Consider the following 18,867-nt stretch of genomic DNA (forward strand, 5'->3'; position numbering starts at 1 on the left):
TCAAAGTCATTACCAGTGGTTTCTTTGAAAGGTTGCTGAAGATATACAGGGAGCAGGAACCAAACAAAGCAACTAGAATAAGATATCTGAGAAGAATATTTACAGTTTAAGTAATCTGGGAGAGGGGGTTGACTCTGAGAGGAAGATAGGTTTGTGCTTTCAAAACAAAAAAGCTGGAACAGAGTTGGGATGCTATAAATTGGCATGTTCATGGAAAGTGCATTCTGCCTTTCATCACTTATATCCACTTCAAAGACTAGTCATGCTGCAGTGACTATCATACTATTTACATCCACCATCCTTGAAAAGCATGGGATGCAGAAGAAGTCCATAAAACCAGCTAAATTTCTTTGTATATTTCCTGTACTTTATAAATATTATTTTGAATAACCTTAGAAAGCCACAAATAGGCCACTGACATAGTAGAGAACAACTTGGATTCACAATGTTCTCCCCTCCCTGTGGAAAGGGCAATGAACCAATTATCTTCCATGATATGATGGTGGAGAAGACAATCCAAAGCACGCTGGCTATCAAGATACTGGTTGGACAGCAGACATTCATCCTTCATTGACTTTCTCCACTTATGAGAGCAAAGAAAAAGAGAGACCTGGAATGTGTTTACTAGCGGGGGGGGGGGGAGTGGTGCACCTGCATGCCGCAGCCTCGATCTGGCCTTTTTGCACTGCAGAAAGTGTGCCCTAGCTGGCGCTGTGGTACCTTTTCATTGCTTCTTCAGCACAGAACATCTAAATATTGTGCTGAAGATGCAGCATGATGCCACCCACTGTCTGGTCAGGTGGGCAGCATGGGGGTGGCGTGCGGGTGGCCGGCATCCAGACGCCATGCCCCCACTCTGCCCTGAGGCCATCTCTTTAAGTCAGTCTGTTGAAGCCCACAGTGATCTGTATCAAACCCAGCACTCTCTTCCCAAGAGTGGGTGGCCAGATGCAACAGGAAAGCTTAAAATCAGAGCAAAACAGCAATAGTATTCTCCTGTCCTTTTGCTGCCAGCACATATACTCGTCCCTCCGCATTTGCGGTTTTGACTTTTGTGGATTTGATTATTCACAGATTTTATTAATATGTTATCTCTAGGAATATTTAGGTCTTCCAGTGCAACACCAGGTGGATGTCCTTATCCTTCCCCTTAGCAACACACCAAGACTTTGCTAAGTAATTCCACAAATACTTTCCCTTTCCAATTTAGGAAACAACTAGCCAAACTAAGACATGTGAAAGAGGAGTGAAAGAGAGGAGAGGTACTTTAAAGAAAAGCTTTATTCTAACTAAGGGGTTGTAGAGGAAAATATATCATTACATGCAAGCCCACTTGTTCCACAGGCACAAAGAAAGGTACTGTAAGTTACAGAATACAGTCATTTCAGCCAAGCCAGTAAAATAAAACAAAAATCTAATACCACTGACTAGATCATGTTCCTAATCCTATTTACAGCTCAGATGGGCTTTGTAGTTCTTGATGTTTCTGGCCTGGACTCCATTGTCCAGCTCTACCAGCTCCTTATGGTCTGCTTCAGGGCAGACAGTCCCAAAAGGTAGACAAAGGCAGACTCAGACAAAAGCCTCATGTTGCATCCAGCCTTTTAAAGTCTCTCTCTCAGAACCATCTTGAGGGTTTGCACTTCTTTCCTAGTTCACCCATCTCATTGGTCAGTCACCATATCATCAGCTGTGATATAAACCCTCAGTAACATGTACCTCCCCCCAACATTCAACCCTTTGTTGTCTGGGAAAAAATCCTCTGATAAATAGAGGGACTCCCATTTATCACAGAAGGTCAGATTATTAGTACTAGCCTTCTTCAGGCATTAACTAAGCATGGATTGGTTACTCCATGTGGGAGAAGGAGAGGAGGAAGGAAGCAAGCCCCTTCTCCTCTATCATCCCTTTCCTAATGTGAAAGCAATGTGTCTGAACTGTTGTGTCCATGCATGTTCTTCATGAGTCAGAAACCATAAAGGACTAAGCTTTCAGAAGTACAATGGGATTACTCGTAGTCTAGGGTGTTTTTTTTTTTTTTAATGATAATAGAAATGGTTTGAGCATTGGACTAGGACACTGGGAGACCAGGATTTGAATCCTAGCTTGGCCATGGAAACCCACCTGGTGACCTTGGACAAGTCACACTTTCTCAGCTTAGAGGATGGCAATGACAACTGCTCCCTCCCCTGAAAAAACTTGCCAAGAAAAACCTTAAAGCTGCCATAAATTGGAAATGACATGAAGGCATACAATAACAATAACAATAAGAGATGCAAAAGATCCTAAGTCCAAACCTGCCATCTTCTTATTAAAAATTTGAAATGAATGTGCCTTCTCCACTATTCCACTATCAAGCAGCTCTTACTTTCAGAAAGGTCTTCCCTCACCTTTACTTGGAATGTCCTTTCTTGTAATGTATGTACTTCTAGATGACCTTGAGATGTGGGAAAGCTGGGAGGTGATGACTGACTACTAACCTTCCTTATGAGATACTGAATAAGAAAGATTGCAACAGCAAATACAAATAGTAATGGCCCAAAGAAACTCAAATATATATTCATTAGCCACTACACATAGTGCTACCGCATACTGCTAACATTAGAATGGAAAGGCCAATTCATGCCAACAACTCATCTGAGACAGGAATAAGATCCTGCTGGCCTCCTGCCACTAGAACCCAGTGGGACAGAATAATCAGCAAGGCTTGGTGACTTACAGATATGTTTTGAAAAGGGGAATAAAAGTGATGCGCTTCAAACTTTCAAAAATGGAGCTGCTGTCAGCAGGGATTAAATTGTATACCAACAGCAAAGGCATTTATGCACTGCTGCTTAAAGTGTAACAAATGGTTGCAAACGTGATAGTTTCAGGAAGCTTTAATCTGAATGAATGAAGCTTTTAGCCTACCTCTGACTGGAATTCATTTTGCAAATCAAGAAGAATTTCCTACCTAGTTGTGTGTAAACAACACATAACAAGAGGCCAGAAGCCATGCCTTTCATAAATATCTACAGTCACACATCAAGCTTTTTTTTCTAAAAGTCTCTCAGCAGCACACCTTTCTACATTTCTTCTTTTCTGAATCCCCAGCACCAACTGCAAGACAAATTAATAAGATTTTTACATAGCTGTCAACCTTCATGAAATTGTTTTTGAACCAAGTTTTCATTCCTTCACTCCTTCAGCAGTTCCCCATTTTATAATAATTCAAATGCATTTGAAGTGTCAAATCTGACATTAAAAATGCAGTGGGTTTTTTTTAAAAAAAACAAAAGACAAATAAAAATATACCATGCTTTGAAAGCTATTAAAATAATTTCAACCCTTGCCAGGTTAAGTGAAACAGGCGCTTTTGGAAAATGCATGATTAGATAAGGCCAAGGGAGCAGCAGCCCCTACACAGGAGATTCCTCCTCTGACAATTTTGTACATAATGCTAAACTGGAAGAAAGAAGAATGCTGGTATGTCTTACAGTGTCCTCTTTCTCCATCCAATCCCATGATGAGGCTAGTTGGGAAGAGGATGTATTTTCCTCTCGCCCCTAACAGGATATTTTTTTTCTTTTGATTGTTTCTTCTTGAAAAGTAATCAAAAATTTTAAAAGATTATGAAATATTTTATTTTAGAATAATAAATAAAATGTTTTAGAGATGTTCACTAAGTGCTAACTTACCTATGTGTAAACATGTCTTTTCAAGCTGCCTGTTGACTTGTATCAACCATGGGAATTTCATGGGGTTTTCTTCAGCAAGGAATATTCAGAGGTGGTTATGCCTTTTCTTTCCTCGGACATATGGGTTGCATCCACACTGCAGAAATAATTCAGTTTGACACCACTTTAATTGTCATGACTCAGTACAATGGACCATAGTCTACAGCACTTGGTGTTCCCTGTAAGACATCCATCCAATTACTAACCAGGTCTGACACTACTTAATTTCCAAGACTGGAAGGGATGTGGTGTCTTCAAGATATGTAGGTTTCTAACTCATATTTACTTCTCCAAAAAGTACTTCTGAGCACATTTAGGATTTGATGTTTAAAACCAAATGCCCAGTGTGTTTCCAGGGCTTAGTGGGGACTCAAACTCTGGTCTCCAGATGCTCAAACTACTACACCATGCTGGCTTGCTGACACATTATTAAAGCCAGCACAGTTTACAACATGGGAAAGATGTACTAATCCACCCGCTTTATAAAAATATAGATATCACACATGGCTGGTTTAAGACATTTTGCTTCCTCAGGTAGAGAGCAAATAGCAGCGTCTGACCCGCCCAAGTCATCGTGCAGAGTGCCTAATGTCAGCCAAATTATTTTGGCATATGAGAGGAACAGTCCCATAAATACCTCTTTCCATCTCTGGCAGAAAAAGCACAATGATAAACAAATTAAACAGCTAACAATTTGCTGCTCATGGAAGAGTAGCAAATTGTTAGCTGCCTTTCATGACACTCAGTATCTATTCTCTTGAAGTTGCTGCCTTGCTCTGCCCAACAGTAGGGTTGGTCCTGACATCCACAAACCAAATGCCAGAAACTGCAGAATATAGAACATCTTGAGGTATTTGGTTTAGAAATGAAGTTGGAGGTTGCACCAAGGACACTGGAGACTGCAATGTAGTGACACATCAAGGCCTTTGCATGGCAGAGCCTTAGACTCCTCTTCTTTATGCCATCTTTCACTGCATAAAACCAACTGTTCTGTTTTTGGAAATACTCACACCCCAAGTGCATTTTGAGGCTGTAAGACCCAGGTCAGAAATAGTATACATGAATTGGCTTGGCAGTGTTCTGCTTAAATTTGAAGAGCTGCTTCAGAATAAATCATTTGATGACTGCAGACATAATACAATTTAGTCTTTTCTCTGTGAATATATTTCACATTATCCGTAAGGCATTTCACTGAAAGAATTAAAAGCACACTTCATGCAAATAGGTCTTTGTAAACTGATTCCATGGTCATGTCATGCAATATTTATAAAAGGCTTTTACATTACCAACAATCCAAGGTATTCATGAGCTGATGCCACACACACACACACACACACACACACAATTTTATATATCTCTCTAGGCAGTTCCCAGATACTCGTAATATTCTACAGTGATTTCAAAATTAAGAAGGAAAGAAAATTAAATTGCATGACATAAGGGAAAGAATTATAACAGTTACAACAATCTGAAGACAGGAACACAAGGTCAATTAGTATTTTGATGACTGTATGAAAATCCAGTGACAATGACAATCTTATACCGTATATAATTTTTAAAAAGAAGCTTATACTGAATATAAGACAAGGAAACAAGGAAAATACCAATGGTGCAGTTTTAAAAACAAAAAGATTATGCCATATCTTCTTGAGGCCTTGTTTAAAATAACATTCTGAACAACTTAGCTATAGAAGGAAAATGTAATCTTTGTTTAGAAGAAATTCTACTCATGAAATACTTTATTTAGAACAAGGTTAAAAGAAAGTTAAATTCATTTTCAAAAGAAGTAAGTTACTGCCATCTTGTGGAATATGGTATATTCCACATGCAATCAGAGTGACAAATCGTCTTTTATATCCCAAAGCCCCCTCCCTCAAAAAAAAAAAAAAAAAAAAAAAAACCTCAAAAACAACTGTGTAGGTTGTATGTGTGCATGCACACTCGCCTGTGTTTATGTGTGTTGCTTTTAGACCCCTTCCAGACCCTAAAAACTGAGAGGTACATGCTTAATTATTACAGACTGCTGAAAATCCAAATGCCTTTCATTGGAGCAGCACTTGTATTTTAGGTATATCACATTTCCAGGCACAGAAAGCATTGTATTTTGTTATGAAGAATATAAGATTTTCACACAGAGACTGGGAGAGAGAAGAGATTATATGTCAGTTTTGACAGTGAGTGCTGAGTAGTTTGGTAAGGAAACCTTTGAGACTGTTATCTGCAAAATTATTAGTGAAGGCAATATTGCACTCACATAGCAACACACACCATGGCTTGGTCTGCTTAACTATGTTTGTATCATTACAGGTAAAAAACACATGAACATGCATATATTGCAGTCCTAGCTTTAATTTTTGGCACTGCTAGATCTGAGTTTGATTATAATCCTCCCTGAACTTCTGGAAGACCACAGCTAGGCTTATAAAATATAAATTAAACTATGTTTGAACTGTAGTGCTTTTAGTAGCTGTATGAGACAAGGGAATTCACCAGGTATTGTTTGTCACACAGTTAAGTAACAAACAAGATTCCTTCTTCTACCCAGTCATTAAAAGTACAGGAACTTTCTCCAGTTTTCAATATGGTAACCATATCCAAATCAATTGTTTTGCCATATGAGGCAGAAAATCTCACAAGCAACTCTTCATATCCCTGGGAGTAAAGTAACAAATAAAATAACAATTTTCTTACATATTACCCCAAGTCTGTTGCCTGATGCAGCTGTCCCTCTCTGCTCAATGGCAGAGCCAGTCCTGAATGTGAATTTCATACATATAGTTTCCTTATAATGTATTCATGTATAGAGCATTTACACCCCATTCTTCAGCCACAAAGGCTTTCAGAGCAGTTTACAGATAGTTAATTTAACAGTTCCCTGTCCTTAGATTTACAATCTAAAAAGACAAAACACAAAAGGAAAAGGGAATGGCAATGAGGAAGGGGATCAAACTGGTTCTTCTTTCCCTCCAAGGGTGGCAGCAGTTAAGATGGAGGGAGGACCTTTTATCTGCCTCTGAGCCTAGGCATGGGGAGCTGTGCCTGCAGGTCCTTTTCTCCCTCCAAGGGCAGGATGGTAACAGTTAGGATCTTCCTTCCTTCCTTCCTTCCTTCCTTCCTTCCTTCCTTATTTCAGGTCACAAATTACATGGAAACAGCATGGAATATACATAGGGGCAAGATAGTTGTCCATTCCTACCTAGAAATGAATAACATACCGAGCTTCGTCAGGCTTTCCCATGCATGTGACTGGAAAAATAGTTCTAGTTCTGTCTGTGAATATACTATAGCCCTTGAATAGAAATTAGATATCAGATGCTGATCACAATGTTTGCTTAAGTAAATTATCTGTGATTAGAGAATACAATAGAAGTGTGGGTCAATGTTATTAGATTGCATCTCCCATCATCCATTGGTCATATACGATAGGACTAAGAGGCGTTTCAGTTGTAAACCATCTGGTGAATGAGCCATCTCTTACCTTTGAATTAGATGGAAGGATATTTTTATGTATTTTATCCAGCCTAAGTATTTCTAGGGCTTCTCAGCCCTCATAACCAGCAAACACAATCCAGGTGCTCCAGAACAAAGTGGGATGATTCAGAGACATAGGAGATGATCACATTGCATTTTTCCTGATCTGGGCACATGCTGAGACCAGGCTGGGATTATGTGTTATCATACAGCTCTGTGTCCAGATTGTTACAATCCCATCCATGATTGGAACATCTCTCATTATGGAATAGAAGTGTTTTTACCTAAGGACGGGAGAAGTGGGGGATGGTAATGATCTGGGCATAGAACTGTGCAATAAGACACGGTCCCAGCCCTGTCTCAGCCCATGCTGAGAATAGGAAAAGGCAGCTAGTACGATAGTCCCTTTAGATGTATTAGTATGGAATATAAGCATGCAAAAGCACGTTTGAATTTGAGCAAAAGATGTAGGATAAGCTTTTGTAGACATGGTCTGCTTTCCTTGAATCCATTCATCTGAGAAAGTAGACCACGTCTAGGAAAGATTATACTACAACTTCTTTCACTCAGGCGTGTTCCAGACACGCAAAAAGTACGTACTAGGTATGTACTAGGGTTAGGAAAGGGCATCCTTTCCAGACGTCCTAACCCTAAGTATGTACCTAGTACATACAAAATGGCAGTGCCCATTCTACATGGGCGCCGCCATTGGGACGTCACGACCGCGCTGCCGCCAAACGGCGCTGGAATGGAGCTCCTTCCAGGTTTGTGTTGCTGGGCACAGCCTTTACACGGCTGTGCCAGCGACACAAATGAGAAAGGGATCGAGTGGCCCCTTTCTCTTCATCCCCACCACTGTTGGGTCCTGATCCGGCGGGGAAAGGGGCAGGTACAGGCCACCCCAAAAGGTCTCTCTTTGCATGCTACATGGGATAAGGGGTGCAACTGCACTGTAGAAATAATGCAGTTTGACACCACTTTAAGTGCTGTAGCTCCACCATTTGGAATCCTGGGGTCTGTAATTTTACAAAAGCTGATTTGCCAAAGAGTACTGGTGCCTCACAAATGCCAGGATTTTGTAACATGGAATCATGGCAGTTAAAATGTTGCCAAACTTCATTATTTTTACAGTGTAGATACATCCAATGTTAACAAACTATCAAACTCTTTAATATCAGTCTTATACAGTGTGTCATATAATATACAGGAGCTCATGTTGGAATTAGTTGGGCTTGGGTTCAGGAACTGTGCATGAAATGGACCATGGAAAGGAAAACAATGTTGTTCTAAATGGATCTAACTACGCTATAAAGCAGAATATGGTTACCATATCAGGTGGCGGAATCAGGAAAAAGCAGTGACAGCTTCCTTCCCCCCCCCCCTCCCCTCCTGAATTATTTAGCTAGTTTACTCTGTTGAAAAACAGAAGCATTCTATCCTATCCTATCCTATTCTAGACAGCCTTAACTGATCTTCCTGAAGTAGACTGCAAACTCAAGTTGGTGGACTACGCAGTCTTACTGGATGTCCTGATCTAAAATTGAGTTCAATCCAGCTGACATGTATGTGGAGTGCAGGAAACACACCATGGAGCGTAGTGCACAGCAAAATAAAGTGGCTTACCACTTCTGAATTCAAGCCAAATTCAGGCTGCCCCCTGGGCATGGCTTTCGCCCCCAAAACTGATATCCAGATACAGCCCAGCTCCAATACTCATCCCTGAACTCACTTTGGCAGCCATTTTTCAACTTTCTGACTTTGAAAAATGGTTGCCGAAGTCAGTTCAGGGATGAATATCAGAGCTGGGCTATACCAGATAGCAGTTTTGGGGGCAAACGCCATGCGATAACGCCAGGGGGCAGCTCGAATTTGGCTTGAAATGGGGAGTGGTAGGTCACTTAATTTTGTTGTATGCTAAGCTCCACTGTTATCCCTTGTGTCAGGTAGTAAAGTATCTTTGTCCAGTCTTTGGTTCCATGATCGATTGTACAAATGCTACTCAGATATTGGAGGTTATGTATGTACCCCAGACTAGTTCATGCACTCTGCACCATATCTGAAGCAGATTTTTTTTCAGAGGCAAAATACAACTTAGCATGAGCTTGCATTGTTTATTTGCTGACAAATAGTTTGTGCAAGGCAAAACATATCTGCAATGGTTTCCATATTTAATGGCTTGTGTAAGCAGAAAAGTCCTTCTGCTAACAAGAAGAAACCTCTGAGTTCAAACCTATGATAATACTTTAAATGCAATTACTTGATCACATAAATAATTCCATTCACATTCATAGTTTTAGCTATTGCTCTGTAATCCTAAAACCTTTCTAAAACTTTCCTTCAAATATTACATTTTCCCCAGTTTTTACTATTGTGACTTCTTAAATCACAACCTTCCCATTGTCCCTTGGCAGGTAACTGGAAATAGTACCTAATCCATATTAATCACTTTCCAAATTTATTTCTTTCAGCTGATGATTCTCTTTATTGAGAGAGACAAAGATGAACCAGGATAGTTTGTCAAGGCTTCCCAAATTTCTGGATGCAGACAGATGCAGTTTATTCAAGCTAAAAGATAAATTATTTTATTGGTTAGGCTTGATTCTTATAATTTCTTCTTATTTTGATTCTTCACAATATAAATAAATAAATGAAAGTCATTGCATAATCTTGTGTGCACAGCACTGAACCATGTTTATATCCAATAACTGGGCCAAGACCATTTAATCGGTCTATTTATAATTGCTATTTGCTTCAAACATATAATGTCTTCTTCCTCCTAGAAGGAAGAATTCATTGCCAGAAAGACTGGACACCATTACCCTTTGAGCATGTCCTGTAATTCAACATATTTTTTAAAAAAATAAAAAATAAAAGAGATAGAGAGCATGGGAAACTCAGGCAAAACCATTTTCTACAAAAATTAATTGGTTTTGTCATTTCTGTTAATTTAAAACTAGTAACATCGTCACTTTTCTTGCTTTGTGGATTCTTCTTCTTCTAGCTATATTTTTAGAGCACTGTCAGCATCAGAGTCCTTCTGGCAATGGCTGTGCTCTCTGCCCCAAGAAACAATTAATCATTTATTTTTTTCAGATGGGGGAAGCAGCCCTTTTCTCTATTCATAGAATATTCCAAATTAAATTTCTTTCCATTTTAGCACAGAGAAACTTTTTATTTATTTATTTAAATAATGCTAAAATTAAAAACCAGTGAGGAAGGAAGACTCATAGGACCACACAGAGAACCCTCAGATTTCTGTCAGAATGTCAAAAATCTTCTTTTTGACTCTTCATCTAGATGTCAAGATTAAAATAGTCCAACAAACTGGTTAATAATAATAATAATAATAATAATAATAATAATAATATGTTTTATTTATATACCGCTATTCCAAAGATCATAGCAGTGAACAGCAAGTAAGCTAATTAGCAAGTAAGCTAATGGTTAAGCTACAAAATTAAAGCCAGAGAAGAAGACTATTTATTTCTTAATCAAATGTATGAGCCACGGCCTCATGTGGTACAGCATTCTCAATATAGCATTCTATATGAAAAATGTACACCAAAGACAAAATCATGTTCCTGATACAGAAGGGATATCTCTCCATGGAAGCAAATGGAGAGGTGCAGTCTTATGAACCATGTATATGTGACACAATACAGTCGAATGAGAAAACTCTACCACAAGGTAGTCAGATGATGTAGTTAACCTTGGGCTTTACCAGAAAAATTGCTCTCTCAGCCTTAGAAGAAAGTAATAGCAAACCTCCTCCAAGCAGGTTTTGCCAAGAAAACCCCATCATAGGGTTGTATAGGGTCACCATAAGTCAGAAATGATCTGAAAGAACACAACATACATCTCTCTCTGCTCTTGGGCCTCCAGCAGCTAGAGACTTTGCTACATATTGCTACACAGAGTCTTTTCTATATTTCTTCAAGGGCAGCAGTTTAACCAACATTGTGGGAAATATCAGGCCTTGGCTCTATAGTTACCATTAATTGTGTTTATCCCATGGATATCTCATTTCACCATAGTGGGAAAAGTACATGCTTTCAGGCACAGGGAAGGCAATGGCAAATCTTCTCTGAACTAATTTTGCCAGGAAAACCCCTTAGAGTCGACATAAGTCATAAACAATTTGAAGGCATACAACAACAACAACTCAGATATCTGAAACCTGCTATGCATACATGGCCCTCATGTTCAAGTCACTTTGTTTTTAAAATGGGTTGTTTCACTTTATTAAAACCTGGTTGTACCCTACACTACCACCTTGAGAAACTGTACCCATTGACTTATTGCTCCACTAGATGGCAAAATCCTGAGAGGTAAGAGGACTCAATGGAAGTAAGAGGTCTTACTGTATCCAAGAGTAAGGGGTCATGGCAAATGTAAGAAGCCTTGATATTTGTTTCAAAAATGTACATGTTTGTGGGTGGTATGCAAAAACACACCTAGAAACTTTCTACTGTCTGGTATCTTCTTTCTGTCCTCTTTTCCTCAACTTGGAAGGAAGCTTTTTTATATTTTGTAGCCTCGTTTTGTCTTCATTGAGAGGGACAGAATAATGTGTGTAAAAGAGAAAGGCAGGGAGAGGGAATGGCTGGAAATGTAGTAATGATCCCCTTTCACAGGGCACATTGTCTCTCAAGCTACAATCCATCCTACATCCATAAAGGAAGTTATCATAAAAGAAGTTCTAAAATATGAAAAATTGCTAAACATATGTGCAATACCTCTTGTAAGCTCACCTAACTGAAGGATGCATCTAAAATTGTTCATTCTTGCATGAAGAAATAAAGGAAGAAAAGATGTATATCCCTATGTAGGTTATAGAATTTGTATATGAAACAGAAGTAGACAAGGTATGGCCCCAAGGCTGGAAGTGGCCTTAAGCCTGTTTTCCAGCCCCCTAAACCCCCAGACTCCTGTGTAGTAGGCTTTCCTGGAAGCCTGATTCCACTTTTAAATATGTTGCAGGATCTCCTGAAAAGCTGAACATTAAAATTATCTTGCTTTGAGATATAGCCTACACCTTTTAGTATTTCTTAGTATTCTCCCATTCACATATTAACCAGGCCTGACCCTGCTTGCTTTCCAAGAGCAGAAAAGATCTGATGCCTTCAGAATATTTGGGCATAACTTTAAAATACCCATTTCCAAAAGCAGAAATAGATGTCTGGCCATTAAGTTTGTTTTCATTTTTTAAAAACCATTGCTGGAAGATCATATGACCCCCAGGAAGCCCCAGACACCTAGAGCCATAGGAGTTTCCCAACCCTGATGTTTAATAGTTGGTGGATTCCATTTAGAGTCCCCAAGGCAGATTAAGGGCATGAAGCCTACACAGGGCAGCTGGGATGCAGGATACAGGCAGGAATTTTCGCACGTATTTCGCCGCCGATTCTGCCAGCTGACTACAGTCTGGCTATATCCCGGGTCTCAGGTATGCTTCGGCAGCCGCTTTTCAAAAACAGGAGCTTTCCGACTTGGAAAAGTGGCTCCAAAACATGCCTGGGAGCTAGGATGCAGCCAGGCTGTAGTTGGCCAGTGGAATTGGCAGCGAATTATGTGTCATAATTCCCATCTGCATCCTGCGTCCTGACTGCATCCCATTAGGGTGCACTCAGGTTAAATGTGCATGCAATAAGCTCCAAAGTCCCACTGTGGCCACTGCCACTGCCACCATCAGCACATGTTGCTCAGACACGTGACCAAGGCTGGGTCACTTGATTCTGCCTTTGTCAGGGGAGCAACATGTGCCAACGGTGGCACAGCAGGATAAAATGTACAAAGCTGCCTGGCTTCATTCCAGAATGCACAGGTAAAGGAATAACTTCAAAAGAGGTTTGGGGCCAGAATAACCCAGAGGCAGCCAGTGTATTTCCACCCAGAGTTCATTTATGTTTCTCTAGATAGACTTTTGTACTAGCAAGAAAAGAACATCTTTAGAACATGAATGAATTTCTTCTGATACTAATTAGAATCACTGTAAAATCATGTTTGATAGTAGCCAGATATTACACCTGGTAACACCAGCAATGGTCTTATTATCATGACTTGGTTCTTGATAATCTAGTTTCTTTCCTAACACTGTATTCTTTTTCTCTAGAGGATAAGACAAAAGCTCCAGTATCATTCATAATTTACCAGTGTCTGCTGAATTTCCCCCACTAATAAATCTAAGACCTTTATTACACATCCTGGGTTTACAGCATTTATTTTCTGGAAAATAAAGTTGCAGTGGACCACCCTTTATAAATATTTTAAGATTGTTTATGGATGATGCTTCTCAATATGCTTTTGGAATGCACTGGTGCTTTTGGGGGGGGGGGATCCCCTCCTTTACCTCCCATTTAATTGCAATATCAATTTACCAATATCCATTTTAAAATACATATTTGATGGAGATGCTATCAGCTTCAAGGTGCATAGGCCCCTGCTTGAGAGTCTTGTTACACCAGATAATTGTGAAGGCCCTAAAATATTTCACATTTTGTATGTTGGTTCTGTTCTCCCTCCCACTCTCTCATTCTTTCTTGCTCTCAGTTTTGGGGAGTTACTTTTAAAATCAACTAGTTACAGCTGCAGTACAAAAAAAAATCACTCAAAGTCATTCATTGAATTATAATTCTAATTTTAGAAAACGTAAACCTTTATTTTCTGTTTTTCAAAATGTAGTAATTAATCATTTACTTTTATTTTTTTTAAAAAGCACATCAGAATTCTGCTAGCTCTGGCACGAAACATATTATTCTCTTATCTGCTTTGTCACTGCAACATCCTCAGTTTGAACCACTCCTTGTACAACATTTAATGAGTCCATACCCCTCTAATCTATATAATCTATATAAATAAAAATGTAAACGTTTCTTTGTTCAAAATCTTAAATCTCCGAAAGTTCTTCACCGATTGCTTTCAAATTTTGACACAACATTCCTGCCACAGAGAGGAGGAGGAGAGAAGTAGCTGGGTGGCCTTTTTGAGTGGTGAGTGTTTGAATTTTTTTAAAACCCTTAGGAGAGTGTGATGAGGGGGTGGAACCTCTGTAAGTCACATCTGTGAGTCACTAGGGGTTGAGCTAACAGACTAGCTCTATATAACTCCTCCCAGAGCCTTTCCAGAGCAGTTCCTGCCACAGAGATTTTTTTCCATCCAAAGAGAACTATAGCAGAGGCTGAGTTGATTGAACTCACTGCCAGAGATTGTTGAAAAGGCCAGGTCATCAGGAGCTTAACGTTAGTGTTTACCGGAGAATTTTTTGAGGAGGAAGCCCACAGTCTTGTTTCAGTTATTATTTAAGATTTCTCAGTATGGACACTGACGGAACTGCTGCAGTCACCTGCAACACTTGTGGGATGTTTGCCTTCTTGTTTACAGATGTGGAGAACTTCACATGCACCAAGTGCAAGTTGGTAACACTCTTGGAGGAGAAAGTACAGCAGCTGGAGTCCAGAGTAGCTACACTTCAGCATATTAGGGAGCAAGAGGATTTCCTGGACAGAACAGAACCAACGGTCTTGGACAAGTACCACACAGAGGAAGTTGCTGGGGCGGAGGAGGTCACTTCACATACACAGGAGGCAGACAGCTGGAGGAATGTCACACAGAGAACTAGGCTAACAAAGGATTGTTCTGGGAGCTTACAGCTAGAGAATTGCTTTGAAGCTCTTTCCCTTATCCCAACAAAGCTCAGGGCCAATCTTTAGACACGGATTGCTGCTCACATGGACGATTATATGTTGTGTGTTCTAGAGTTGGCAAACCAGACAATCTCTATATCTACACAGACAATGGAACAGCTTTCTCTTTTCTTTCTTTTCCATTTAACCAGACTGAGCCACAGCAGCACCTGGCCAGGAAAAACGAGTTATAAATAAAATTAAAAGTTAAAGTTATCATCTCCGTTAAGTTACAGTTACAATGAATTTAGTAATGCCTTAATTGCTGTGGGAGGGAGTCACCTAAAAGACAAGGACACAATGTTGGAAGAAAGGCTACAACTTTATTAAAACAATAACAAGGGTTGGCCCAAAGCATGAGCGCTAGATCTGGAAACATCGATCAACATCCCGGCTGTTTGATGAATAGAGTAGCTTAGTCAAGGCCAAGCTTCAGGATGACATAGTGGCAACGCAAAATTCCCTGCAAACATGCAATCAGTCGATTGCATGTTCCCAATTGAGCCCCTAGTCACCAGGAGATGCTGACTTGATGTGGTCCCCACAATGGCCACACCGCCTGTCATCAGCGCTCCCAGGTCCTGAAGGACTCCTGCTCCAGTGCTATGCAGCCCTGAAAATCACACCCACCAGATCCAGGACCTATGCTGCCGCCCTCAATGTTGTGAGAGCACAAAACACCCTAGCCAAGCAGAGGGAGGGTGGGATAGCCAAGCCGATCGAGGTGTCCACATGGACTTAAATAGGCCAGTCTTCCAATAGGGCCAGGGGCACCACTCTCCCTGACCCCTGGACCTATGGCTGTGCCCGGTAGTCCTGAACCCACGAGGGACGCTGGGACTTGTAGTTCCATGCCCCTCCGGAGTGGAAGGGGCTGCCCCATCTGCCTCAGCAGCCAATGGCAGGCCCTGCCACCCTCACAAGGGCTGCTGGTGGGAGACAGGGACTGGGGAGGACCCAGAAGTGGAGCGACAGTCCTCCCCCGCAACAAGGCCGGCCCAGTGAGTCGGGCGGCCTTATTTGTTGCAAACAGGAATTAATTTCAAATAAACGTTGATATCATTTGTAACTAGTTATTTCCATAATCTACAACCACATTTTAGCTGCTTCAGGGGAATCCTAAAGAGAGGTCCAATGGGCTGGGACTTTACTATTTGAGGTTTTGACAAGGCAAAAAAAAAAAAAAAAATTCTGAACAATTTGGACTACATTTGGCTTGTCTTACAAAAACAAACCAAAAAAGTGCCTAAAATGTATTTTCCTAATACAAAAACAAGGATGGCTTCTCTCTGTTATCTCTGCCTAACAAAGGGGCTTGTACCTTCACAAAGGAACTTGGATGTCAGTAGAAGCATCCTTTTTGTCTTGCTAATGAAACTTAAATTTTATTTTCTGTAGTACGCACATTTCTCTGACCTGAGAGCAACAACATCTTGACCAAATGCAGGCTTGGGACTAACATTGTAATTTATATATTGTTTTTCTCCTGTATGATTTTTAATACCTTTGCTTGATGAAGAAGCCAGTGGAGCATTGAAAGCTTGCAACATGCATTTTGTGTATTTTGGTTGTTAAAATAAAGGTATCATTGTTTTCTGGGTTTTTAATGTTATTGTACTTTACTACATGGCTAACACACCTACCTCTAGAGAGATCTTGTAACACCTTGGAGACTAACTGAAAGAAAGAATTTGGCAGCATGAACTTTCAAAGACATCAGTCTACTTCCTCAGATGCTACACCTACACCTAGATAGTTTTTTCCATGTTACTCTAGCCAGCTAGCTATCAATTTCAGTACACACACACACACACACACACACGTCCAGGTTCCAGTGTCAGAACCCTAGAAAGCTTTAAACTTATTAACTTATTAAAAGCATTTCTTAATTTCTGGCCAGCATAGTTCACAAAGTGATATATTTTACAATATATTAAGGATCTTTAAAAACTCTTTAAAAGGGACTCAATGGAAAGGTCAGCTAGGAAGACTTCTCTCTCTCTCTCTCTCTCTCTCTCTCTCTCTCTCGTTAGCTGCCTTCAAGTTGACTTCAACTCTTGGCAATCTTGTGAATGAGATGTCTCCATGACCCCCTATTCTCAACCTCTCAGTCCAGTTTCTGCAGGTTCAGGCCTATGACCTCCTTGATTGACTCTAGCCATCTGGTATACAGTCTTCTGCTTTTTCTACTGCCTTCTAGCTTTCCTTGCATTATTGTCTTTTCTAATGAATCATGGCTTCTCATGATGTGGCTGAAGTACAACTGCCTCAGTTTAGTCACCTTGGCCTGTTACAGACTGCCAAAATAAAGCTGCTTCAGGTCTCTTTGGAGGTATGCTATTTAAATGATGCATGGGTCCTAAGAGTCCAGAGGTCGCGCCAAAGCCACACTCCATTCCTAAGCACTGGAGTGCAGCTTTGGTGCAGCTTCCGGATTCTTAGGATGCATGCATCATTTAAACAGCATACCTCCAAAGAGACCCGAAGCCGCTTTATTTTGGCAGTCTGGAACAGGTTGGCTTCTAGGAAGAGTTCAGGTTTGATTTGTTCTAGGACTTACATGTTTGTCTTTTTGGCCATCCACAGTATCCTCAGCACTCTTCTCCAGCACCAAATCTCAAACGAGTTGATGTTCTTCTTATCCACATTCTTCACCGTCCAGCTCTCACATCCGTACACTGCCTTTCCCATTCTTAATTGTCTCATCATTTCTTGACTGTACTCTCCATTTTGATCAATGTGTAATCTAAGATATGGGAAACCTTTAACTATTTTGGTTTTCTCAGTATCTAGGTTGAATTTATGTAAATCCTCCATGGTCATTATTTTTGTTTCTATGTTCAGCAGTAAGCCTAGCTTTGTACTTTTTTCTTTAACTTTCCTTAGTAGTTGGTCCAAGTCTATGATTCTTTCCACTAATAGTATGGTGTGTGCTGGTATTTTTGGCCTCAGTATATAGGTAATATCTTTATAAAAACATGATAAATACTTTCTTGTGATTTAGTAACCTCTGCTTGTTTTACTAGCAAGCCAGTGTGGTGTAGTTGTTTGAATACTAGATGATAACTCTGGAGATCAGGGTTCACATCTTTGCCTGGCCATGAAAGTGCTGTGGATGACCTTGGGCAAGTCTCACTTTCTTGGCTTCACGGGACAGCAAAGGTAGCCCCTTTCAAACAAATCCTGCCAAGAAAACCTCATGTTAGGCTTGCCTTAGGGTCACCATAAGTTGGAAACAGCATGAACGTATATAGCAACAACAACATCAACAACAACAAATTTGTTTTACTGTTTTCAGATGGCTATGGTTTTATTCCCCCTCCCTCTGCCCACAGTTCCAACCATGGCATTTGGTTTTCAGACAGTGTGATAAAACATTGTTAAGCCAATGATAAATGAAGAGATTGTGAAGATTTTTCCAAGGCTAAACAATCACCAACCTCATAACATTTAATAACATGAAAATTAGAGATTTGTGTGATTGTTTCTCATTTTCTCAATCAGACTGAGAACAGTAAATCTTTGGAATGTAAGATCTGATTATTCACACATAACAACCAGTCCAGAATTTCATCCCAAAACTTTATAACAACTGGCCATGACAACTATAAAGCATTTTAAAGATCTCTTTCCATGGCCCTTCCTTATTTTATTTTAATTTTTTTTGTTTAAGTTTAACTATTTTTACGCACTCATTATTGAAGAATGGAAGCAATTAGTGCAGAAGCCTCTCTCTTTCCAAATACACAGACACACAGAGAGAGTTCTTATTCCCTGAAATCATTTTAGGGATCAAATCACAGCTCTCAAAACTGCATACTGGAACTGATATTTCCACTTCAGCACCTGCAAATGGAATGGTAAATTGGGCATGTCCATTTCCCCACTCAGCCATGAAACCCACTGGGTGACCTTGAGCAAGTCACATGCTCTCAGCCTCAGGGGAAGGCTATGGCAAACCTCCTCTGAACAAATCTGGCCAAGAAAATCCCTTGATA

At 40.2% G+C, this 18,867-nt stretch overlaps 1 long non-coding RNA gene across 1 annotated transcript in view; it reads right to left on the reverse strand.

Annotated features, from left to right (window-relative positions):
- LOC149313893 (uncharacterized) overlaps positions 1-18,867 on the reverse strand; it is an 88,063-nt gene that overhangs the window by 18,343 nt on the left and 50,853 nt on the right. Inside the window, exon 3 of the long non-coding RNA XR_016280877.1 lies at positions 3,678-3,813. This is a non-coding gene — a long non-coding RNA (uncharacterized LOC149313893). The remainder of the gene's footprint in view (positions 1-3,677; positions 3,814-18,867) is intronic.

This window comes from Sceloporus occidentalis, unplaced genomic scaffold, assembly GCF_023333645.1.
Source record: "Sceloporus occidentalis isolate IW3139 unplaced genomic scaffold, rSceOcc1.0.p SCAF_4, whole genome shotgun sequence".
Lineage (NCBI taxonomy): Eukaryota > Metazoa > Chordata > Lepidosauria > Squamata > Phrynosomatidae > Sceloporus > Sceloporus occidentalis.